General features: G+C 40.2%; 1 protein-coding gene across 6 annotated transcripts in view; it reads left to right on the forward strand.

Annotated features, from left to right (window-relative positions):
• Positions 1–27,540, forward strand: part of ptprea (protein tyrosine phosphatase receptor type Ea) — a 276,393-nt gene that overhangs the window by 163,979 nt on the left and 84,874 nt on the right. The gene's annotated exons all lie outside the window — the stretch shown is intronic.

A 27,540-nucleotide genomic window follows, 5' to 3' on the forward strand; every position in this document is an offset into this window, starting at 1 on the left:
GCAGTCCAAAAGCCTATAAAGTGTGGGCATACCCACCGTGCTGTTAAGAAGGGAGCTCCAGGAGTTTGAACCAGTGATAGTGAAGGAATGGTAATAGTTCCAAGTCAGGATAGTATGGGCTTGGAGGAGAACTTGCCCATGTCCTTCTGATTGGTAGAGATCAGGAGTTTGGAAGGTGCTGTCGAAGATGCCTTGGTGGGTTATTGCACTGAGTTGCTGCCAATAGATGATACACACTGCAGACATTGTATGTCAGTAGTGGAGGCAGTTAATGTTGAAAATGGTAGGCAGGGTTCCAATCAAACAGGCTGCCTGGCATCAAACCACTTGAGCACATAGTAGTCTGGCACAGGTCAGAACCCTGAAATAATGTGGATTCCAAATTTCCAAAATGAGTTATTTTCAATGTAAGGGCTGAATCATCCAAAATGGTTGCAAATATAAGTTAAATGGCTGTTGAGAGGAGAGAGAAAGTTAGGAGCACCACTGGAATATAAAACCGAAAGATATTAACAATACCTCAAACATGCTGAACAATGGCTTCTTGTGACTACAATGATAATGAGAGGCTGATGAACCCTTGCTCAACAGCAAACCACCTTTGTACATAACGTAAAAAGCAAACAACTTCTTAGGGAAATTAGATTGTTCCCAGGAATTTGCCACATTGTAAGGCACAATCCCTGTTTGGCATGTCAAGCAGCCACAATGTCACCTTTTTTTCATTGTCTGGAATCCTCTCAAAACATCTGAATCACTTCTAGGGCCATAGTTTGAGTTGAGGGTTAATTTCGCAGACTTACACTCTAGCAAAAAACCTATTGTTGTCATTGTCGACCACAACAGATTCCCAATCAGAGAAATAGTGATGTCACCTTCAATGAAAGCAGTCATTTCAAAGCTTGACTGGATTTTTGTTTTGTTTAAAATCCCTCAAATAGTGAAAAGTCTAATAGTAACTAATTGAGTAAATTTATGAACTACCTGGGTCTCACTGGAAAAATCACACCCAGTGAGCCAAGAACTAATGGAGAAATTGAAAGATACTTGCCTATGTTGAAGGAAGTGGAATGTACAGTACAGTGGAGAGTAAGTCAAGGAAGCAAAAAGGCAAAAGTGAGGACTGCAGATGCTGCAAACCAGAGTTTAGATTAGAATGGTGCTGGAAAAGCACAGTGGGTCAGGCAGCATCCGAGGAGCAGGAAAATCGACATTTCGGGCACACGCCCTTCATCAGGAATGGAGGGAAAAAGGAAGCAAAAAGCTGTATTACTTATCCACACAGCTCTTTCTGCACTACAGTGCGGAGCTTGTGATTGCAATATCCACAAATGTGATGAAGAACAGAATGATCAAAGATGCAAAATGAAAGGTGTGGTTTAGCGCTATGCCATTGCCTCTTCATATATTCTTTAAAACCAACTTCTTACAATGCAGAACAAGCTTGTCCACAAAAACAGCACTGGTGCAGAAACCATTAGTGACTTGATAGTCAAGAAGATAAACTGGACCTGCGCCTGAAATGCGTGGTATGCCAAAGAAGCAGTCACTCTGCATGCCAATCTATGGTGGCTTAAGTACCCTTCCATATTCAGCATTAGCCATTGGCTTTATTTAAGTGGTTAGGTGTATGTGTCACTAGACATTTCAAAGGAGCTTGTCAGTCTCGATGACAGAAACGTAAGCCATTGTAATGCTAGCAGCAACCCTCAGGCATGTCCAAAATGGAGTCTTGGATAAAGCAGTCCTTTGGAAATTTCAACAAAGGTGAATGGGATATCTGGGAAGGGTGAACTCTACACCAGAAGCAACCTTCTAGGTATTTACCTTCAGAGTTGGCAGGGGAAGGACACTTGGTCGAGTGAGGTTCAAAAATAGGCAACTGTTGCTTTGTGAAGCCAAGACAAGCACTTCTGCCTATTTTAACTCCATAATGTAATAACATTGCTGATTTTGTTTTTCCAGTTACCTACGGGGGTCTCATTTAGTTTGATTCAGTTTTGCAAGGTCAGTGATGTTTAGATGACATAGGGCGAATTTAGAACCCACTTCACCTTTTACACACTTGAAAATTGGTTTATTGATATGCGAATTCCCTTCTCTAGATTTCAAAGATGGTATTTTATTATTCATCATTTAATGATTACATATTTTTTCATGCTTTCTCTTCTGATTTATACATTTCACATTTGTAAAATGGCACACATGTATAAGTGATTTCCAGGAGAAAGTTAATAAGAATGGGATCTTAAATTAGCGATTATTGTGCTCTCGAGTTGGTCTCTTTTAAAGCTTCATGCTGAATGAACAGCATGGATATTTTATAATAAAATCCTTCTGTTCTAGTTTTTGATTTCGTGAAAGAGGCAGCTGGATGGCTTACTTTTGATGTTTGTCCTGTTGAATGTTTACATTGATTCATTTGCCAGTCCAGATTTACTCTTCGTGATGTAACTTCTGTGGAAGCACATGTCCACATTTTCAAGCCTGTGTCCTATTTAATGCGTAGCAAATAAGTAGACTGTGAAGGCAGTCACCAGCCGATGTGCTTGATCAAGAATGATGATATTTAAGGAGACATGCATGACATAATGGAGGAGCAGGAAGATACTAAACCCTCAACTGTGTGCGCATTTTATAAAAGCTACCATTGATGATTAGTCTTGAATGAAAACAATGCTCTTGGTTTAATTTGTTTCCCATGAAATGTTTTCATTCCACATTTTTCTCATGGTAAGTAATTGTTTGGTCTGTTTGAATTTAAAATCCTGCTTTTTAAAAAAGGAACCAATAGGTGGTGCTTCATGATTTTTGTAAATGTTTATGTAAAAGTTAAAAAGTTTTAAAATTCTAAATTTCTAAACTTTTGTGAAAAACCTGTCAACAACCTAGAAATAACCACAAAATTTTCACTGAATAGTTATTCCAGTAGTGGTAAAGTTAGATTCATGTTTTACTCATGTTCATTAACAGAGTTCAATCCTTCTATTGCGGCATGTAATGACATGAAAAAAAAACCTACTAGATATGTGGATGCAAGAAGAGTCTCTTGATATGCAATGGGTTATGCTGTGCAATAGTTTGAAAAGTCTCCCTCTGAAATATTCAATGTTATGTTGGGACGATTAGTTCTACTCAAGTTAACTGCTTCATTCACTAGGGTGTGCAATCCCAATTCTTCCTAATTAATTACTATATTAAGTCCCTTATGATTTAACTGCTATTTCATCAGACATCTACTTGGCAGGAATCGAGGGTTACCTGTCTTGGCAGCAGGCTCAGAGATGATATTGAAATGTTTCCAGATGTGACATATGTGTGTAATATTACAAGGTTAGGAGCAGTGAATTGGCTGCCTCTTTTTCACATTCCTCTGTTGACTGCAACAGGTATATTAAATGCTTTTTAGCCCACAGCTATATCTTACCTCAATTAAAATGTAGTTTGCTACTTCACTAGCATCAACAATAATGAACCATCTGCAAGGTTTGCTTGAAAGAAAGCTTTTGTAACTTACCCCAAGAAAATAAAAAAAGTGTGAAATCCAACATGCATCCATGTACACACCCATATCAAGTTTATTACAGATATTGTTTGCTTTCTTGGTGAATGGATGTTTCTCCAGTTTGCATTATTACAAAGTGGCCTTTCAAGGGACTGAGGAAAAACTGGGATAAAGACAGACTTCCAGTTCTGATGTTCAGAATCCATCTTTCTTTTGCCTGCTGCTCTGCCAAAGCAGCTGCTTTAAATACAGGACTCGTTTGGATCATTTCCAGGCAAGTCTTTCATCCCAAGATGTGAAGGCTAAGTCAAATTGGCGATATAGATCTGAGTTTTGATCCTATTTGATAGGTTAATTTTGGTCAGATTAGTTCTTGTGTATTGATGGTCCCATGAGTTGGCTCAACTTATAGTCAGCTGATTGCTGTGGCCATTCCAAGTGAGTGATTACAACCCGCACCCCCCCCCCCTTACTCAAAAATATTTTTATGCAATGCAAGTTCCAGGTAATCATATTTTGGAAGTTGAAAATTTATAGTCCATATTTTACCACAGTCATAACAATGAAAAGTATGGTAATGGAATTTGCTCTTTTATGTAAACAAATGACCTGGTACTGTTTATTTTTTCAAATGCACTCACTCATTTGAGGGATAGAAGAGGTGTTGCTGATAAAGCCAGGATGTGTTGCTCATCCCTAATTACCTTCGGGATGGTGGTTGGGAGCCACTTTCTGAAATGGCTACACGAGGTGTGGTGGACATAACTCTCAGTGCTGCTAGGTAGGAAGTCTATTATTTATACCCTTAGACATTAGAAGATTGAGAGGTAATCTCCTTGAAAGTTAAGATTCTGAGGGGCCTTGATAGGATGAATATCTCAAAGGTATTTCCTTTTGTATGGGCAAGATTAATACAAGAGGGCACAGTTTAGGAATAAAACTGACATGAGCATATTTTTTCCTTTCAAATGGTCACTAGTCCATGGCATTTTCCTTCCCCGGGAAAGGAGGCTGAATCAAAAGGTATGGCGCTGGAAAAGCACAGCAGGTCAGGCAGCATCAGAGGAGCAGGAGAGTCTGCGTTTCAGGCAATTTGAGGCTGGGCCATTGAATTAATTAAGGCTGAATTAGTTTTTTGATAAGAGAATGTAGGGTTTTTTGGGCACGATTGAATTGATGGGGTGGATGAGCGTGATCATGCTCATGGAGTTGCGATCATAACCCAAACTGATGGAACAGGCTTTTCAGGCAGAATAACCTACCCCTGCTCTGAAGTCCCAAGTTTCTGTGTCCAGGATTTTGACTTGGTAACGATGAAGGAGAATATGTGCAAGAGACAATAGTGTGAGAAATGGGGGGAAGCTTGCTAGTTGCTCTTCTCTTGTGGCATTTTGTCGCTCTAGCTGGCAGAGTATGTGGATTTGGAAGATGCCGTCGCAGAAACTATGGTGCGATGTGATGCACTGCATTTTGTTTAACAATCACGTTGTGTCAGTGATGGGGGAGTGAATGTAGAAGAAGATGAGTCAGGTGACAGTTAAGCAGGCTGCTTTATTCTGGGTGGTGCTGACCTTTGAGTTTTTTACAGATCAGGCAAGTGAAATTTTGGAAAGAAATTATTTCTTGAATCAGATTAACAGAAGTATGAAGTGACAGGCTTTGGAGGGTTTGAGAAACTATAGGTAGTTTCTTCCACTCAGATAAGTACTTTAAGAATAGAGGAGCTATTGCATGTAAATGCACTAAAAGTGAGCTTTGATTACATGCCAATGGGATATCTTCCTGGCAAACTCTTACAATGCTCAATATCAGAGCAACTGATCAGTGCAACTATTGAATTCACTAGCCATTCAATTTTAGGAGGGATGAGAGATTTTATTTGCACTGCAATAGATGCAACTAGCTGGGAAATTAGACACAAAGATGCCAGTGAATACACAGATTGTATCTATGGCATTGTAGTTTCCTGTGTAGTTTCATGTACCTAACACTTTAATATATGGGACATTGATTCACAAACTAGAGCAAATTAAAACGTGTCCCTGAGATTAATGACATGAGCCACTTTCATTCTTATTTTCCCTATATTGAACCAAGCCTCTAATCACCAATTCAACTATGCAACCTAAATTAGCATCAGTAAATGAAAATGTTTAAAATAGTATCACTGCCTAATTAAATCTGAAATTGCCTAAAGTCACTTGGTCTGTTTTGCTTCAAGCCAATTGCCCTTAGAGAACATGTCTGGCACCTTCCCTAGCTCAGCAAAGCATCGCTTGATCTCTAAATGGATGCTGAGTCCAATGCACATTTAGAAATAGGAACAAGAGTAGACCATTTCACCCATGAGCCTGCATTCATCTGTCTAACTCAACCTTGAATATTATCAGTGACCCACTCTACTCTGCTGCCTGGGATAGAGACCACAAAAAGGTAATAACCCTCAGAAGAAATTCCTTCCCATCCCCATCTTATTTGGATGACCTCTTATTTGAAGCTGTACCCTCAGTCCTCGATTCCTTGTGAGAGAAAATGTTCTTTTTGCATCCACCCTGTCAAGACTCCTCATGTTCCAAAAAAAATCTCCTGTCAGGTTTTTCACGTTAATCAGCTTTGGCGCAAACTGCTTCATTCCAGGAATCAGCCCTTGCCTGACTTGTCATCAATGCAAGTGTATTCCTCAAGTAAGGAGACCAAACCTGTACATGATGCACCAAGAATATCAATAAAACATTTTGATCTCAGCACAACGTTTGGTGAGGCCTTCAGAAAAAAACTTGGTTCAGTGTCCATGACCTAAGTAAATTAAAATTAGCCAGGGTCTGCACTGCTGCTTACTCCTAAAGTGACATATGCTGGAACTATTGTAGGTAAATAACTGCTAAACAAGGCAACAGATATTACCAAGTCTTGGCAGACTATTGTGTTAACAAAGAACTAGAACTTTCACTAAAATGTAAGAGAAAATTGTCAGAATAACTGAAAAGCATGCTTTGCTAATTATTTCTTAAAATGTGTTGTCCTTTCTCACCCACATGACAAAGGGCTGTGTCATCTTCTCATCACTGCTCCTTATGTTTGCCTCCTGTTGGAGTCTGTTTGTAGAGCCCTGTGCCTGTGAGCGACAGGAGGAGGAGGCAGAGGAGGAGCGTGGTATTCCTGAGCCTATCTGATATTGTTCTCTTGCTGCTGTCAAATTCCTCAGTAGGAATACAGTTTCTCCGTTCTTTGTCTCCTGAAAGGATACATAGGGATCGTTACCAAACATAAAACTGTAGGCCAGCTGCTTGATTAACATTTCAATGAAGCAAAATGAAATGATAAACCTGGGCAGCTTCTCTAAATTTCTAACCTTCAGTGACTATTTAATACTTTGGCAGCAAGTTGAAGTGCTATCGTCTTGCCCCATCTCATTATCGTTGCTACGAGGGGAATAGACATCCAAGTTCTGTCTGTGTGGAGTTTGCACTTGTCTCCCCTTGTCTGGATGGATTTCCTTGGGGTGCTCTAGTTTCCTCCCATAACCCAAAGATGTGCAGATTAGGTGAATTGGCTGTGCTAAATTGCCCACAGTGTTCAGGGATGTGTAGGTTAGGCGCATTAGTCAGGAGTAAATGTAGAGTAATAGGGTAGGGGAAAGGTTCTGGGTGGGTTATTCTTCAGACGGCCTGTGTGGGCTTGCTGGGCCAAATAGCCTGTTTCCACACTGTAGAGATTCTGTGATCTTCTCTGGTCTCCATTTGAGTGCACACAAATGCTGGGGTCTTGTCAACAGCGTGCCATTCCAGATGTCATTGACCAAACCGTGCTCCTTTTATGCTGTCTCCATTTCCCAGGATCTATGTGATTACAATTAAAAAGTGAAGTGCTGACATCATGCATGAATGTGAAATGCTGCAAGAGCTTGCTTTTTATTGCTGAAAGCAGCCATCAGCTGACAATGCAACAGACACAAGCAGCCTGTAAGAGAGCTTCCTGATCAAATAGGGAAGCTGTTTATCATGGCTACAACTTTCCTGAGCAGCAACATTTCCATTAACAAAAGACAAGAAAGGACAAAAGTAGCACAATTAAATTTCACTTGTAAATAATTACATCGGTTTTACTTTATTCATGTGTTCATTGTTGTTAGTTGACACAAGCTTAGTCAGAGAGCTAAATGTACTGGCATTCCTCATGGTTGGAATGTGTTCACGTTTCCAGGGAGTTTGGGAGATTTCCTTTATTTGGAATAAACAATGTTGTTTTTGCATTCATTCTTTATTACACGTTCATGTTAGTCTGCAGCACTTGTCACCAGTCTGTGGTACATGGTTGAACTTGCAGGCTCAGTTGGCCCTCTCTTCTATGCATTATAAAGCACATTGTCTGCATGCTACTTGGCAGGAATAATTGAAATATTGCAGGCGAATTCAAAACCCTGTGGGGACTCAGGTGGACACATCTATATAGAGTTGACGTTGACTGCCCTTTTGGCCCTTTAATTAATTATCCTTAACAGCACATCCTAATCAACCAGCCTTTCCCACTTCACTAGTCCATGCCTCTATCGTCACCCCAAAATCTCCTTTACCAATGAATGACCCTTGCCAATACCAATCCTCAGGCAAGCTGCCATTTTCTTGCTCCCCTCCACTTTGCCATAAAATTCAACATGGAAAACCTCTCATCTTTCTGCATAAAACTAACTAGTGTACACCCATCTTCAACCAATCATGAACAAGGTGCTGTGCAGGTTCTCATACACTGCTCTCTATCTTGACGGTGGCATTTTATTGAAGGTGGTCTCATGCTAATGAGTAATCATTCAAAGAATGCAAGTACAAAGCCATTGCAAGGTGGTATAATGCTCAATATACTACAAACTTGTCACTGACTTTATGTCTGAATCTCAGCCCACTATTGGGAAATTGAAATTATGAATCCCCATCTAATTAACTGACCACACTTCACATTTCCCAGTTCCATAACATCCAACCCTAGATTCCTTTGCAGACCATCCAAAGCTGTATTCAACTTGACATATTAAAATGTGGTAAAACATGTCCATGATTAAACAACAAAATTAAGAAATTTTAAAATGAAGAAAAATGGAACACAAGTGATTATTTCTATTATTCAAACCTGTTGGTTCAAGCTCACCTGCCAATCTGAGTGGTATCATCCAGGAGAAGCTATTAATTTACTTTCTATATTTATTAATACGCAAGGGAATCAATTGCAAAAATGTACTATTCCACACTGGTATGCGAGTACAGTGTGAAAGTCCAATCTTCCAAGTGCAGGACATTGAAGATACTTAATAGAGTGTGTCAGTGCCTGGAAGTTTCAATCACTGGTGAGATTTTCTTTTAATTTTGTTGGAATGAGTGATTGCAGTAGTCTTGTCATGACCTTTAAATAAACTTGAAATCATTGGGGTGGCTCAGAACCATTAAGTGTCTGAGTGAATCATAGAAATGGATTGTGACTTTTACTTCTACATTTTGTATTCAAATGTCACTCATCTGTTCAATGGTAATATTTTTCAATCCTGTACTGCAGCAATTTTTAATCTATCATGACATGGTTTTATTTTATAATTAATCTACAATTCATTTAGAATTAAGTTACTGTGCTGAGTAATAGTTTAATAGTCTGCGTTGTGATTAACAAATAATGAATTGGTAGCCATCTAATCTAAGCTCTGTTGAACAGTAAAATAAGCTTGGCATGAGTGAAATGAGCATCTTTCAGAATCATTAAAAAAACAAGTCAGTCATGTTGCCTCAATATCCTAAGTTTTGCAGCGACCAGAAAGTAAGACTTTGTCAGATTGTGCATATCTAAGATACAACTCTTCATGAAATCTTTCAGAATATTTAGGGATTTCAATTATGTGCCTTATTGTTCAGTGAATTGCATTTTAATATATCGACATTGGAAGAACTATTGTTTGTGTTGACCCATTTGATGTATCCACTTAGTACCTGGACAGTCTGTTGTATGCTTATTCTCTTAGCATTTCCAACTGACCACTTGATGTCACATATGGTGGAAACCCTTGAGAACAGTGGAGCTGCACCTTGCAGCGATGAGCTAACAGGAACTAGATGAAAAAGCAATGCAAATGTTATTCTTTAACTTAGTTATCATTTGCAGAAAAAAATCAGTTTCTGCCATTACGCAAAGCCCACTAAGACATAAAGGTAGCGATTAGGTTAAAATTTAGAGGCTGAGAAGAGACTTCTTTTTATATGTTTGAGATGAACTTCTTTTTTTTAAAAAAGGCAAAGTGAGTCAAAGAATGTGGTGCTGGAAAAGCACAGCCGGTCAGGCCATGCCAGAGAAGCAGGAGAATCGACATTTTGGGCATAAACCCTTCATCAGCAATGAGGCTTGTAACCCAAGGGCACTGAGTGATAAATGGGAGAGGGGTGGGGCTGGAGGGAAAGGAGGCTGGGAATGCAATAGGTAGATAAAGATGGGGGTGAAGGTGATAGGGTGGAGTGGATAAGTGGGAAGGAAGATGGACAGGTAGGACAGTACAAAAGGGTGATGCTGAGTTGGAAGGTTGGATTTAGGATAAGGTGGGGGAGGGGAAGTGAGGAAGCCAGTGAAATCCCCATTGATCCTATGTGAGTTGGAGGGTCCCAAGGCGGAAGATGAGGCGTTCTTCCTCCAGGCCTCGGATGGTTAATGTTTGGCAGTGGAGGAAGCCCAAGACTTGCATGTCCTTGGTGGAGTGGGAGGGGGGAGTTAGTGTTCAGCCACAGGGTGTTGGATTGTTTAGTGCATGTGTCCCAGAGATGTTCTCTGAAACATTCCGCAAGTTGGCGTCCTGTCTCCCCAGTGTAGAGGAGACCACATCGGGAGCAACAGACACAGTAAATGACATGTGTGGAGGTGCAGGAAAATCTCAGTTGGACGTGGAAGGATCATTTGGGGACTTGGACGGCGGTAAGGGGGGGGAAGTGTGGGCGCAGCTTTTGCACTTGCGGTGGCAGGGGAAGGTGCTTGGAGTGGAGAGTGAGTTGGTGGGAGGTGTGAACCTAACAAGGGAATCATGGAGGGAATGGTCTCTCTGGAACGCAGATCGTGATGGGGAGGAAAATATATCCTTGGTGGTGGGGTCTGTTTGTAGGTGGCAGAAATGGCAGGGCATGATGCAATGTATCCGGAGGTTGGTAGGATGGAAGGTGAGGACCAGGCAGATTCTGTCCTTGTTGTGTTTGGAGGGATGGGGTTCAAGGCCGATGGTGCGGGAAGTCGAGAAAGTGTGCTGAAGGGCATGAGGCTTGAGGAATTAGTTGAAGATTGTGATTACAGAAACACATTATAGCTCAGCTACTCGGTCTGTAAACTTGTTCAAAATTGACTTCACAGAGGAAGTAGAAATGCAGAAATGATATAATTTAAACAGTTGCCTTACAAATCATCTGTGCATCTCACGTCAATTTTTTATTCTTTTGATATGTTTAGGTCTGGAAACTACAGTCATTGTTAATGCATAAGTTACCATACTTTACCAAACAGGTCTCTGTTGTTTTAATGACATGTTCACCCATTCATTTTGTTTTATTACAGATGTAGGAAATTGGAGGAATAAGATCTTAAATGGCAATAAACATTAATTTATTGTCTTTTAACATTTCCAATTATCTTGTTTCACTTTGCAATGCAGTGGAGATAACTTTAATTCCATAAAAGCAGATGGATTGTTTTGTTGGGATGTTACATTTCAAAAATCTCAAACCTGATCCGAACCACTGCCCAAGCCACCCACGTTAAATTGTGAAACTGTGAAAGGGAGCTTGGGAACCAAATGGTGAGAGGAAAAATGTTTAAAAGGGAACTGCGGGGCAACTTTTTCACACAGACGGTGGTTCATTGTGGAATGAAATGTCAGAGTAAATGGTAGATGCAGATACTTCCAAAATATAAAAGACATTTGAACAGATATATTAATAGGATAGGTTTAAAGGAATATGGGCCAAAATCAGGCAATTGGGACTAATTTATTTTGGGAAACACGGTTTGCATGGATGAGTTGAATTGAAGGTCTGTTTCCGTGCCGTTTGACTCTATGACTCTATAACTGTTTGTGTAAGGTGCCTTTACTACACTTTTTGGGGGTCAGGTGATGCAGGAATAATTTGTTCCAGCCCAACATACATCACTACTTCCTTGATTGCCATTGCACTTTGTGCAACAATTGGACTCTCTCCTCGGGTCAGAGATTATATCACCCTAAATTAAAGCTCCTTTGCAATGTACATATCCCCAGACTGAAGACTGTACCTCTCTGTCAAGATTGGCCATTCCTCTATTAGGATAGCTGATACCCTCCCAGTCCTGTACCCTGAGGATTGGTGAATACACTATCTGTCACCCCACCTTAATCCTTGAAGCCTGAGCTTTTCCTCCTGGTACTGGCGAACAATCCTTCCTAAGTACCAAGCCCCAACCCCAGAACCCACGCCCAATAACTGTTTGTGTAAAGTCTCCTACCACTGTTTCCTTTAGATTGTATTTATTGTGTATGGTGCAATTCTTCTTTACACATACAGTACTGAGTCACTTTAAATTTATTATGCAACTACAAGTTGTGCCTTATTTCTCACAGAATAAATCCTGTAGGGAGCCTTCACTCACTGCTCAGCTGCACATCTTTATGGTGGAGCAAGAACATTTCTCTTTATCTTCTCCTGATTTGCATTCTCCTCTAGTGTGTTTGCCTCCACCTAAACTAACCACGCTGTAACATTAGAACTACCCCCTGTTTACATGGTCAAAATTCCATTGTGAAATCATGTGGCCAACAAAGATCACAGTTATAATTGACTAAAGGTTAAAATAATTTTAGGATTAAAAACAACAGTGACTGGTAACTGTCTTTCAAATAAAATATTGATAAATATCCGGTTAAGAATAGTGCTTCAAACATTACTGTGATGGTAGGGAGATAACTTTTGCACTGCAGTTATATTGCTAGCTTGAGACTTACTCTGTTAACTTCAGAAATTTTAGCGTGATTTCACACCATTTTATCTTCCTGGAACTTTATACCAAGTCAGTCAATTCTGTCAGGAAATAGAGTAAATGCAATAATCTTTAATGATTAAATTACTTTTTCTCATGCCAAGCACATTATATTCTCATTATGTTGCGCTTTTCATGTAACGACATAGAATGTTACTGCTCATTAAGGCAGGTACTTTAATATTTATGGTAACCCTCCTGTTTTCTCTTTATACCCTTTGATCCTTTTACCCAGAGAATGTTACTATCTACTTCTTGAAAGCATTCAATATTTTGGCCTCAGCCTTGTTCTGTGGCAGAAAATTCCACAGGCTCACCTGTCTCTGAATGAAAACATTTCTCCTTATAGAGTTGTACAGCACAGAAACAGACCCTTCATTTCAAACAGTCTATGCCAAACATAATCCCAATCAAAGCTACTCCCACCTGCCTACTCCGCTTATGTCCCTCCAAGCTTTTCCTATTCATGTATTTATCCAAATGTCTTATTAACCTGTTTCCCTAAACTCTGAGCCCTGGTACTGAGCTCCTTAGGAATATTCTTCCTGCATTTATTCTTTTCTATGAAGTTCTGCTCATTCTTCTAAATTCCAGTGAATATAGTCCTAACCGTTCTAGTCTCTCTTCCTATGACTACCATCCCAAGAATTGGTCTGATAAACCTTTGTTGCATTCCGTTCAGAGCCTTAATGTTCTCCCTTTGGTTTAGTTCCTTTATTTCAAAGATGCTGCAGGAAAGGGCAGGCATATATTATATTGATATACTATGAACCTGGTTGAGTGTAGAGGTGCATCTTTGCAACATGAGTAATGATAATGCCTAGCACAGTTTTCTTTTGCACATTTATATGAAGTGGATGCATATAACCCAAGCCTTGCCACTGAGTCTGATTTTAGATGTATCCTAAGTTATTCACTGGTGTACACTTTAATAAATTCTTTCTATGCAATTTCTTAACACTTTTTATAAACAATAGCTAATTACAGACCTCCTCTGTTTGCTCTTCTTCTTAAAGAGAATATAGTATCACTGCAATAACATTGAACGATGGAACACATGAGGTAAAGATCTTCCACTGCATTACTAGGGCAGCAATTAAGTGCTCAGTTTAAGAATCAGTGCCCTTGTAAAGGGGGAAACAAAGGCGTCAACCACAACTGAGTACTGCCTTAGGATCCCTGTACATGGCTTTAATAACCATGACTTTGGATAATTTTTCAGTAAGCATCTCTTGCAGGGAAGGAATATCGGATTATTTGAGATCCCAGCAAGCTGCAAGTAGCTCTAGGAACCAGTACCTTTATAAGATTCTGGAACAAAAATCTGTTTCAATTTTATTAAATTATTTTTAAAGGTTTCTGGGTAGTTTAATAATTTATATGAAGCTAATAACCTGAGTGTAGAAAGGAAAGATTTTAATTCACTTGAAGTCTTTATCATGTCATGTAGGAATATCTTGGAGCACTTCACACACAATTAATTACTTTCAGGTTAGCAACTGTCACATAAAGATTTCCAAAGATATTTACAGCTGTTAAAGTAAATGTAATTGACTGGCAAATGTTATGGACATGCAGTAACATAGCACATTTATGTACATTTTATTGCAAGACAGATTGTGTGCATTTCTCTCTTTTTTCCCCTTCTGTCAGTATGCGTATGCATATAGTGTTTAAACAAATATATTAGTCCATTTATAGATGAGAGCTTGAATATGTGTGCAGCATGAAATTTATGAAAAGGTTTTACAGAATGACAGAAGGCAGTATTCAGTTCAATTGTAGTTAATGTTCCTTCATATTATTTTGATTCTCCAGTTTCCAGCGTTCTGAAACAGTTGAGAGTCTTCATTTTTCAGCTATATTCAATGAGTTTTAATTTCCAGTTTTGTATTTTGCCACATCCTCTCTCGTTGGTGCTGAATCAGGTTCTCCATTTACCAGCCACCCATTGGTACCTAACTCAAAATGGATGGGATCTTCTACTCCTGGAAGTGGGAATAGCACTTAATTAGGCAGGGTCAAGGAATTCCCAAACGCTGCCTCCGCCAGAATTAAGTTCAACCTTTCTGTCCGACTCCATTGAGGCCCTTGAGTGGCCAATTGAAGACAATTAAGTTTAATTTATGGGTACAAGCCAACACCAGGCTACAGTTGGGCTGTCGCTATGCAACATTCATGTTAGGTGCTACATTGCAGACAGCTTGTCACCTCGGAAATAGGGGCTCCTTGATCAAAAGCAGTATGTACCTAATTGAGGGCCTGGACATAAAGCAGGGCTCTGTCTATTAGAAGCCATTCCCTGCTTCTATTTCCAGCCAGCAGAAGCGCTATGTAGTTCAGTGGGCCTTCCTTAGAAAAGACATTGCTAGTCTTTAGTTTTCTTTTTATTTCAAATACAGTTTATATAATGTTGACATAGTCACTAAAGCAGTTACTGGTTCTGGACAGTGATATGCAAAGAAACAAACAAACATTGGCATTTGACTCTATCCAACAAACAAACCTAAGGCAACTTTATTTGTGAAAGATTATATTTATATATATTTGAGGCACCGGGCAGGCCCCATAACTGAACAGACTGCCATTTAATTTCGGCAGAAGCTAGCTGTCCTGGGGGCAAAACCCCCAGCACCACACCAAGACTCTGCCCAATGTGTTTCAGAGATTGACTGACTGTGCAGAACCCTATTCTAGTTAACTTTGATTGAGATCATTGTTGGAACGAATACAATACACTGTTTTTGCTCAGTGTTTATAATGAAACTTTACAATTCCTCCAAAAGTGATTGTACTAGCGTCTGCAAAGGAATTTGCAAGTTGTAAATTTGTTTCAAAACTTGTTGCCACCCTTAAATATTCCATAAACATTCCAATGAAAATTTAAGACTACATATCTTTGTTTAGTTCATTATTCATTCTTGATGCATACACTTTAAATGTGTTTCCAAATATATTATCTTCTAGATCAGTAAGTATAATTGTGTTGTAATGTATGACTGTAAGTCACAGCAAAGATCTAGGCTGAAAACTACCTAAGAACCCAAGGTGAATAAGAAATCAAGGTAGAAGTATACAGCACTGGATCTGAAAAATGACTGAAACTTCATTAATATCGTTGGGAGGTTCAGAATCCAAAGACAAGTTACAGTCTGGAACACATGAAAAAGTGTTAATATTGCATAAAATAATAACATGGAGTTGGCAAACAATTCTCAAAGACAAAGTGATCTTTCACAAGAAAATGTGAGAGGGACTGAAAGAAACAAACACAGTCCTTGTTCATTATTGGTGCTCAGTCATCTTGCTGTGTTTTCATCTCCGTTGGAATTACAACAGAGTTCATTACACATTGCATGCGGATCTTAAGTGCTCCGCAGTGAAATTGATAATGAGCGATGTTATGTACAATATTGTTAAATACAAGTTTGGAAGAGGGCATAATCAAAAATATGCTCTGAAGCAATGCTATCTCACTCATAGTTTAACATGCTCTTTATTCACTCACAGGATGTGGGTGTCGCTGGCTGGATCAGCACTCTATGCTCTCTCTTTGGAAATAATGTAGCTGTAGATCACTTAAGCATGGATAAATCCCAATTTGTCCCCAAAGTCTTGAGTTGTTGTTGGAATTTCAGATTGCAAAGCCGCATTAGGTTGTGAAAAATTTGAACTGGAGATTATCAATGTTAACATGATATAACCTCGATACCACAGCACTTTTTTCTAATTTTATTGAATGGTAACTTCACAAGAGACATGGAGGCTGACCTTTCTCTCCCAGCTGTGATGAGAGGCAATGCAGATTGAACACACCGGAAATATAGTATACTTGGGTTGCTGGTTGGTATTAAGATTTCCTGCTGGTCCTTACAAAGAGGCCAGGTGTCAGGCGTTGTTGGAAGCTGTTTTAATGGAGACCTTTGGAAGAATTTGCAAGGTTGAATGGGTGGTGGGAGGAGCAACAGCATTTTTAAAGGAAAAGTCGATGGAAGCCCCAGATGACCCTGAAGATTTAATTTTTTAAAAAAATTAATGGGATGATTACCAGATCAACCTTCAATTATTTGAGCATTGCTTGCAGTTTAATTTGTGTGTTTCAAAAGTTGAATCACTGGACTCCATGTAATTGAACTTTTACAGCTGTGACATTGCTAATATCACAATAACAGTGTAAGCAGCTGTCTGACCGTGCTGCACTTTGTGGCTGAAAGTGGTGTGGAGTTGACATTATTGTGCCAAGTAGGAGTTGGAGAAATAGGATAAGTGGATGTGGTGAATAATGATACAGATCTGACTGTTTTGTTCTAGCTGGCATGAGAAGGAATAGTGTTAGTCGCACAGTTGTTAGTCACTCAGGAAATGCCCAGTTAGCTCTGCACTTTTCAAGGGGGTTTGTTATTTCTCCTTTCATCTGTCTCTGTATAAGCTATTGTCTAAAAGGACAGATATCACAGTGCTTAATGTAACCCCCATCCCTAAGAATAAACAACAAGTAGTATGCTGTAACCATGGTGAAAGCAAGTGTAGCATAGTTATTTGAAATGGCCTTTATTGCCAATGCTAGTCTATGTCTTTAGACAGAGAGCATGAAGAAAACATATCTAGTAATGGGAGTGGCAACTTACGCCAAGGTCAGTTTGCCCCAAATTGCAACTGGCATCATGAGACAAACGCAGCATATAGTGAATCTCTGACCCTCCCCTGCATATTACTTACATTGTGGTGTCTTCTCAGTCAGGGCAGATATTGGAAAGGCAATAGAAGTCATCCATTTGCTGGATTATTTAGGAGCAAATGATTAGTGGCCACTTTTCTTCTGCGTTGAATTTGTTTTCCAAGCACTGTTCTGGAATAGTTTAGAGAACAGCTGGCCCTATAGTGTCTGCTGAATTTTCACTGCATCTGTGGCCCTTAATTTTTGACCTGAGTAATTATTAGTTGTACTGTCCAAATTGAGTGATGGACATGAAACCTCTTCTGGAAAACTGTGTCCAGTTCTGATTGTGCAGTTATAGGAAGGATATTATTAAATTGGAGAGGTTCAGAAGAGATTTACCAGAATGTTGCCGGGTATGGAAGGTTTGAGGTATAAAAAAAGGCTGAATTTTCACACTGGATCATAGGAGGTTGAGAGGCGACCATACAACAGTTTATAAAATAATGAAGGATATACATGGGAACCTCAATTAACCGGCATTCGGTTATCCAAATTTCAGATTATCTGAACAAGATCGCAAGCTCCCGATGCTTGGCTAAACTGTGTTATCCACGGCATTCAATTATACAAAAAAAAAACTCTCCGCCCATATTGTTCAGATAATTGAGGTTCCTCTGTAGATAGAGTTAATGGTAGTTGGCTTTTCCCTAGGATGGTGGATTTCAAGACGAGGGGACACATTTTTAAGGAGAGAGATTTAAAAAAGACACAAGGGGTAAATGTTTTACACAGAGGGTGCTTTGTGTGTGGAATGAACTTCCAGAGGAAGTGGTGGATGTAGATACAGTTACAATGTTTAAAAGACATTTAGATAAGTACATGAATAGGAAAGGTTTGGAGTGGTCCAGGCTAGGAGCGGGCAGGTGGAACTACTTTAGTTTGGGATTATGTTCAGCGTGGTTTGGTTAGACCGAAGGATCTCTTTCCTTGTTGTATGACTCTATGACTATGAGAAAGTAGGTGACCATTTCTGATGATACAGAGCAAGCCAAAAGATTTGGGAGTATTTTGGTTGAGTAGTGAGATCATTGAAAAAAGTGATTTGCTCCATTAAACCACCTCAAAACTGAGGAAAAGGAAAATACAATAAGAGCAGCATCAAATTCAATTATCCAAAGTAGATGGTGCAATCACTTGGGGATAACAAAGATGAACCCTAAATGTAGGTGCTACCTGCCCTGGCCATACTTGCTTGTTATCATAGTGACACTGACCAAGTCTTGTGGAACAGGACATATTTTGTTTTATCACATTTTTAAGAGGTCATTCATACAATGAATGTACATTGTCATCAAAAGTTTTTGTGGCACTTACTTGGAAATGTGACATCATTTTGATCCATTGAGAATCATTTTGATTCTCAACTTACTTTCAATAAGCCAAATGGCTTCCTGCTGTGCCATAATGTCTGATTAATTCAATAGCTCCAACAAAATAAACAGCTCACTGTGACACGTGAATCAATAAGTGTTCAAATGAGATATGTGGAGGGAACAACTGTGGGATGAGTGGTCAGAAAAGCAATTCATTCCTACCACTTGAGCTAGTTCAATGCTTTTTTTTAATGATACCAAATTCAGCTTTTTATCTGTGTTTTGTTCAAGTTGGAACACGAAACAGAGCAGGAAACGGAAGTGAGATTATTTTAACTGTGGACTTGAAGAGGGAGGGGAAGTTTAACGACACTCATTTAATTTCGTAGTTGCACTTCAGCATTTAAAGATCATTTCACTCTGTCCTTTCAGAATCAAAGTCTACCTCACTGTTTCTTCATTCTGTTGACAATTTTGGAAAGCAAAGATCAAAAGAATTATTTTCTCTACAAGATTTTTAAAATAGATATACTGTTTAAACATAGAATGGCTTATCACCTGGATCCATGAACAAACAAACTGCTAGATTTCCTCCCAGCCCAGTGGTATAACCAATTAGAGGGCAGCCAGAGGGTGCCTCACCCATTTCATTCCTGGGTACCTCATTCAATTAAGTTGGCTAAATCATAATGGGCCAGGGTGAAAAGGTACGTGTAGTCACCGAGGCTGAACCAGAAGAAAGTTTCAAAAATGTGCTCTCTGGTGTCCTTCCAAAAGTCAGCAGTATAACCAATAGCATCAACCCACTGAAACACAATCAACTGAAGAAAAATCTTGGAAAACTGCAAGACAATGATTTAAGACTCCTCTAACACTACCACAGTATAAAGTTGTTACAGGATAGCTAAACACAGGCACCTAATTAAAATGAAACTTTACTATGTTTGTAATTCCAACTATATTTTATCCTCTATTAAATCAGATTAAAAATCATCTGTAATTTTAGACATCATATATCTATTTCACAAATGTATTCTAAATACTATCCCATTGGACTCTTCATTTTTCTATTTTTTTGTTCTAATGTAAAAATATCTGTTTTACTTCAGCGTACCCTCAAACATTTTATTGTTTGGTTAATATATAGGAATAGGTGTTCACAAGTGTCAATTCTGGTGATTTTCAAAGAGGAGTTCTCTTTGTAAGCCCCAGTGAGTTTTCTTATGGTCTTCTCTGCAACTTCCCTCAGTACACACCACACCTCCATGTCGTCCCACCTTTTTAAAAAAAAAAATTCACTCGAGGAGCATAAGTGTCACTGACTGGCCAGTATTTATTGCCACCATCCCTAGCTGTGCCAAAACTGAGTGGCCTGCTCAGCCATTTTCAGAGGGCAATTGAGAGTTAACCACATTGCTGTGGCTCTGGTATCATCACATGCAGGCCAGACCAGTGAGGATGCACATTTCCTTCCCTGAAGGACATTAGCGAAGTAGGTTTGTCTGACAATCAACGATTAGTTCGTGGTCACCAGTAGATTCTTAATTCTAGTTTTTTTTATCTGCTATGACCGGATTCGAACCTGGATCCGCAGAGCATTCATTGAGTTTCTGGGTTATTAGTCTAGTGATAATACCACTAGGCTGTTACCTCTGTGCTATCATCCCTTTCACCAGAAGCAGAAGCACTCGCCACTGCTGAGACTTTCCAGAACTCCCTGAGCCAGCACCATTTTGTAAAACTCCGTCGTGCATCAGGTCGAATGTTACTAGCCCAGAGCTGCCCTTCAGTGTGTGTGTTGTGGGAGGAGAACCAAAAAAAAATCTTGATGGGCATAGCATAGCTGACACTTCATTGTGATTACAAGTGTACGTTCTCAAATATATATTGCTATTTAAGAACCATGCTGCACAGGTTATCCACCTTTAGTGCCATCCCAGTTTAGATTCCAGTCTAAGGGTGAGCTATTCTTTCTGTAATGCCTAATATAGCCTGACAGCATCATATTGTTCAATGCTGGACTGTCACGTGAATGTCTCCAAGCAGCTGAAAACATTCAACTTGATTCAACAATAGCAAATACAAAGAAGTAAACAAACAAAAGCATTATTTGTTTCTGGGAACAGATGAGGACTGTTTGCCTTTTGCTGAACAACACATTTATAGTCAATGAGTGATCACTGCACCAGCTGATACCTATTCGAACCGGATGTAAATTAAGTCCTGTCTGGTTCCTTGTGTCTGATGCAGCACCACTCTATCATGGGAAATGTGATGTTTATCATCTGCAAAGTCTTCATCTTCCTCCTTGGAAGACTGCTCCTGCTCTCCCAACTCTTCAGCATCCAGCTCATCCTCTCTTCGCCTGCCCTTCAGGCTTCCCTTCTTCCTCCCCCAAAGACAAATTCAGGTTTTGGAGCCTGATCTTCAGTGGACCTGTCATCTGCTCCATGATGGCCCTGGTGGGTGAATGGGCTGCATTGTGGTTCCAGCCAGTGATCTATGTCTCTCAGTATATGCTTATAAAACATCCAACCCCAACCGCTGAGCATGGGATATGGAGCATTCTGACAAGGAGGGTCCTGGAGTGGACCTGTGACATAGGGACCTTATTCTGATGAATATAACATAGGCCATGTCACATAGAGAAGGTTGTGAATGCTATATCATTACTGATACCTCATCCATTCACATCCCAGATCACCCTAAGAAAGGAAGTGTTACAAATTAAAGTTTGCTGGCAAATTCTTTTTGTATTATCGATAGCCAGAAAGGAGGTGCTGGAAGACTGGAGGTTGCCTAATGTGGTACCATTATTTAAGAATGGTGGTCAGGAAAAGCCAGAGAACTGTAGACTGGTGAGCCTGAACTCAGTTGTGTTAAAGTTATTGGAGAAGATTCTAAGGGACAACATTTATACGTATTTGGAAAGGCAAGGACTAATTAGGGATAGTCAACATGGCTTTGTGCATGGGAAATTGTGTTTCACTAACTTGATTGAGTTTTTTTTAAGAAATAACAAAGAGGATTGATGAAGGCAGAGTGGTAGACATGATCCGTATGGACTTCAATAAGGCATTCGACAAGGTTCCTCATGGTAGGCTGGTTAGCAAGGTTAGATCCCATGGAATACAGGGAGATCTAGCCATTTGGATACAGAACAGGCTCGGTGGTAGAAGACAAAGGGTGGTGGTGGAGAGTTGTTTTTCAGACTGGAGCCAGTGACCAGTGGTGTGCCATAAGGATTGATGCTGGGACCTCTTTTTTTTGTCACTTTATCTAAATGGTTAGTAAGTTTTCAGATGACACCAAAATTAGAGGTGTACTCAACAGCGAAGAAGGTTACCTCTGAGTACAATGGAATCTTGATCATATGGGCCAATGGGCTGAGGGGTAGCAGATGGATTTTAATTTAGATAAATATGAGGTCTATGATTTGCAGCTCTATGATTTGCAGTTCAAGATGAGAGGAATCAACTCATAGAATCCCAACAGTGTGGAAACAGGCCATTGGCCCAACAAGTCCGCGCCCAGAGTATCCCACCCAGACCCATTCTTCTACCCTATTACTTTACACTTCTCCTGACTAATGCCACAAGGATTGATGCTGGGACCTCTTTTTTTTGTCATTTTATCTAAATGATTTGGATGGGAATATAGGAACCATGGTTAGTAAGTTTTCAGATGACACCAAAATTAGAGGTGTACTCGACAGCGAAGAAGGTTACCTCTGAGTACAATGGAATCTTGATCATATGGGCCAATGGGCTGAGGGGTAGCAGATGGATTTTAATTTAGATAAATATGAGGTGCTGCATTTTGGAAAGGCAAATTAGAGCCAGACCTATACACTTAATGGTAAGGTTCTGGGCAGTGTTACTGGACAAAGAGACCTTGCAGTGCAGGTTCTTAGTTCCTTGAAAATGGAGCGCCATGTTGACAAGATAGTGAAGAAGGCACTTTGTATACTTGCCTTTATTGGTCAGTGCATTGAGTAGAGGGGTTGGGAGGCCATGTTGTGGATGCACAGGACATTGGTTAGGCCACTTTTGGAATACTATTTTCAGTTCTGGCCTCCCTGCTGTAGGAAGGATGTTGTGAAATTTGAAAGGGTTCAGAAAAGATTTACAAGAAAGTTACCAGGATTGTAGGGCTTGAACTATAGGGAGAGGCTGAATAGGCTGGGGGGCTGTTTTTTCCCTGGAGTGTGGGAGGCTGAGGGGTGACCATAAAATCATGAGGGGCATGAATATGGTGAATAGCCAAGGCCAAGATCTTTTCCCTGCGGTGGGGGAGTCCAAAGCTAGAGGGCATAGTTTTAAGGTGAGAGGGGTAATATTTAAGAGGGATCTAAGGGGCAACCTTTTCATGCAGAGGGTGGTGCGTGTATGGAATGAGCTGCCAGAGGAAGTGGTGGAGGCTGGTACAATTACAACACTTAAAAGGCACCTGGATGGGTATATGAATAGTAAGGATTTATAGGGATATGGGTCAAATGCTGGCAAATCGGACTCAATCAGTTTAGGATATCTGGTTGGCATGGATGAGTTGTACCAAAGGATCTCTTTCCATGCTGTGCCACTCTATGATTTGCAGTTCAAGATGAGAGGAATCAACTCATAGAATCCCAACAGTGTGGAAACAGGCCATTGGTCCAACAAGTCCGCACCCAGAGTATCCCACCCAGACCAATTCTTCTACCCTATTACTTTACACTTCTCCTGACTAATGCACCTAACCTACACATCCCTGAAAACTATACGCAATTTAGCAAGGCCAATTTACCCAACCTGCACATCTTTGGATTGTGGGAGGAAACCAGCGAACCCTGAGGAAACCCATGCAGACACAGGGAGAATATGCAAACTCCACACAGTAATCTGAAGTTGGAATCGAACCCGGGTCCCTGGCACTGAGGCAACAGTGCTAACCAATGCAGCCACTGTGCTGCCCATTCTATGCCACCATTCAACTCTATGCCCTGTGCAGTCTGAGGTTTCAGATTGTCTTTGTGAATTGTGAATCACAAACTGCTACTCTTATATTTGCCCCTGATGTCTTCATAGAGATGGCTATCCTCAATCTGCAGTGAGATTGTCCTCATTGATTGTGGCCAGGATTTCTCTCTCTCAGCTGGACATTGCAGGTGATTCACATTCAGGGTGCTAGAATGATGGATGTCTTCAACATGCACTGTTGCAATCGCCACATCAATGCAGTTGTCCTTTAAGGTCTCACATCACTCCCAAATAGAGCCCATGTCCTCAGGAAGAAAAGAGAGGTCACCCCCTCCAGTTGTGGTTGCAGCCATTTTCCATTTGCAAATGCACATTTAAGATTCACATGACTATGGAAGTCAACAGAGGTCATACTTGTCACAGTGATTTACTGGGTAATCAAGGGGAATGCTGAATTTTCTATTGACCCATCAATACTGAGCTTCCACATGGTCCCATATAGGTTGTCTTTGATTTATGACATTACCTCCTACACTCCCATTACCATTTTGTCATGCCAACCAACTTGCTGCATTGTCCGCTTGCATAAATCAGGGCAATTGTGAGTGTTGGCTCACAACACTCACAAGGGCTCATGCCCAAAAGATTGACTCTCCTGCTCCTTGGATGCTGCCTGACTTACTGTGCTTTTCCAGCACCACACTTGTTGACTGCTACCTCCACAACTGACTCTGCCAGTTTTCCTCCAATACCTGTCATCCCTAATACTGCCCCCACTCCCCCTGCCTTTTATTAAGCTGACCGCAGACTGACCATAATCCGCATCCTTGACTCATTTGGATAGACAGCCCCAACTGATAAATGAATGCATCCCTGACTGATTGTGTATAGCTTCCGGATCGACTTGCTACTACAGACCAGACTGGTTGCATTGGATCTGCAGGATGGCCCACGTTCTAGACAGTAGAGGTAAGGACTCCTGATGCTGACTGCCCTCACGGTCGACTGGCCTTGTCCAAGTCTGATAGGAGAGGCTGCCCTTGACTTAGATTGTCAGAAGCCCCTAATTGAAAGGTGTCTCCCTTGACTGAGGACTACTGTTCTTATCCTCAGAGACATGGTCATTTGTTTGAAGCACATGCAGTGTGTATGATGTGTAAACTGCTGGCCCATGGGACAGGTGTGAGGCTCATCTAGCATAGTGCCACATAACAAGAGGTCCATCTCCTTGTCAGATCACTGTTGGTAACCTGGACAAGCTGATTGGCCTCTGGATCTACACTACAGTAGGGCGACACGCAGGTGCTATGAGGCTTTAAGCTCTGTCTGAGGGACAACATGAAAAAGGGCTAGGCTAGGTAAAGCAGACATTCTGTGACCGTAGAAGTAGGTGCAAAGTGAATGGATGCTAAGGGAACAAGCAAGGGGCCCTGACATACACCTTGGTTGTGTCTATGAGATGTGTACAATGTGTCCTGGTAGGATCATTACAAGGATAGTTGTGTGATCCAGGACGGTATTTGGATTAAGTCAGAAAGATAACGCCATCACAGTGTGGTAAGTCGAGTACATGTTCATTGCCAATCTCTGTTGTCAGGTAATTCAGGTAGTCACTGCTGATGAATGTGCCCTGAAATATTGGGAATTGCTATGAAAGGTGGAGACCCAGATGAACAAACAGCAAGCTGAAACCACCAAGTGTCCATCCTGATTTTCCAGTCTGGATTTATCACCATCTAGTGGGGAGATTAGGTAATAATAGCATGCTATGGATACAAATAGGCCTCTTGCTGCTCAATCTCACCCCTCAGAACTTGGTTGAAGATTGAGACTTCTATTTTTCAATGTTGAGAATTTAATTTTCCCAATTTCTGTTTTCTGTGTTTTTCTGATATTTATCCTTCTGAGAGTGTTAACCCATTACAAACTGTTTCGGTCACTTGTATTAGAAGAAAGAAAACACTGCACCAAATTATTTAGCTGCATGTTAATTATTGTTTTTATTCTGAGAATTTGCACACTGATCCATAAGTGGAGCAATATTTTAATTACAATCTACCATACCGATTATTTAAAGAGTCCAGTTTTGTAAATTGTGCATAAATCCTTTACTACTAAGAAATTCCTTCTAATCATATATCGTTTGGTCAGAAATGATTAGTTCCTTGAATCATTGTAAGATTACATTGGTTTTTGCAAATGATCACGAATTTCTGGTATTGTTGAAATGCATCTTAAAATTAACTTTTATTTAAAACTATACTATAACAACATAGGAAGCAAATGTGTATCTGTAGAAATCATATTAATTGGAACATGTTTGAAACAATGCAGTGGAATTGACCCAGAAAATGAAACTAAGAGAAGACCTTATCTGCAGAATAGGTTTCATAGGATACCAGCTCATCTATCTTGTTGTATTGTGTTTGGCGAAGATTGAAAGTCTAGAATATTACCATTACACGGAGGTGTTTGATGTAAGTCAACCTCCCACTCTGTATAAAGGCGAGTTTAGCCTGAACCATAGCATTGGAGGAGCTCCCTCTGCTGAATGATTGTGAAGAGTGTTCAGATTTAAAGGGAAACTATCCTGTACAGCTTTTTAATGTCCTGGACTTAAATACCCTGTGAAATCCTGTTTTTGAGTTTTGTTTCCAATTAATTATAATTGCTTTGTATGTACATGAAATTAAAACAAGTGATTTTTCTTTAATTGAAATTAAACATAAAGCAGTTAGTTGAAAAGTTTGTTGTATTTCATCATTTTCAGCCTCAGACCACAATGTTACATGACTGTAACTTTTAAAATTTTACAGGAAGGAATTTTTCAGATGACTAGTCCAGTGATATTCAGAATTTATCCTGCATCCGGTATTATAACAGATGGCGGCTCATGGTCCCTGTCTTTGTGTCACAAGCATTCTGAGAATCAGCTCACTCAGCAGAGTATCGGCATGCACGAGTGAAACCAATCCTTTCTGCCACTTCCTTAAAATATCTGTTTTATATAGAAGTTCTGGCCATTATAATGGCCTAAACATTGCCTTACTTTGAAAGTAATTCAAACAAGTCAAAAAGACTGCTTCCAGATTAATATCTATACCAAGGAATTCCTAGGCCAATAAAAAGATGGGTGTTACAGATAGTGTAGTGCTTTGGAGTTTATGATCAGACAGTTTTATTTGCACCTGCTTGTCACCAGTATCTAGGTCTTGCTTAATGCTTGGAAATTGTACGTCAACTGTCATGATATGTTGTACCATTTCAGTAGGTTGAACGTCACTGCTGCCCAAAGCAGATTTTTTTTTTATGAGCCACCCACTCCTCCCCTCCAAACAACTGTAACTCGTCTGCTTAAGAAGGGAGTGAGGCAAAAGTCAGGAATTTACAGGTCGATTAGTCAACCTCAGTTGTTGGTAAGATTTTGGAGTCTGGTTGTGAAGGCTGAGATTTCTGAATTCTTGGAAGTGCATGGTAAAATAGGACAAAGTCAGAATGATTTCATCAAGGGGACTTCATGACTGACAAAGCTTTTGAATTATTTGGGGAGTTAAACAAGTAGTTTAGACCAAGGAGAGCTAGCGAATGTTATTGACTTGAACTTCCAGAAGGCCTTTGACAAGGGACCACACAGGAGGCTGCTGAATAAGGTATGAGTGCATGGTGTTAGAGGCTAGGTACTAACATGGATAGAAGCTTGGCTCTCTGGCAAAAAGCAGAGAGTGAGGATAAAAGAGTCCTTCTCAGGATGGTAGCTGGTGACTAGTGATGTTCTTCAAGCATCAGTTTGAGACCACAACTTTTCATTTTATACTTTAATGATCTGGATGAAGGAACTGAGGGCATTCTGGCTAAGTTTGCAGATGATACAAAGGTAGGTGGAGGGACAGGTAGGATTGAGAAGGTGGGGAGCAAAGAAGTAGCAGATGGAGTACAACATCGGAAAGTGTGAGGTCATGCACTTTGGTAGGAAAATTAGACGCATTTTCTAAATGGGAAGAAAATTCAGAAATCTGAAGTAGA

The sequence above is a fragment of the Chiloscyllium plagiosum genome, unplaced genomic scaffold (genome assembly GCF_037043375.1).
Source record: "Chiloscyllium plagiosum isolate Xiang-an unplaced genomic scaffold, Cpla_swu_hap1 HiC_scaffold_22, whole genome shotgun sequence".
NCBI lineage: Eukaryota > Metazoa > Chordata > Chondrichthyes > Orectolobiformes > Hemiscylliidae > Chiloscyllium > Chiloscyllium plagiosum.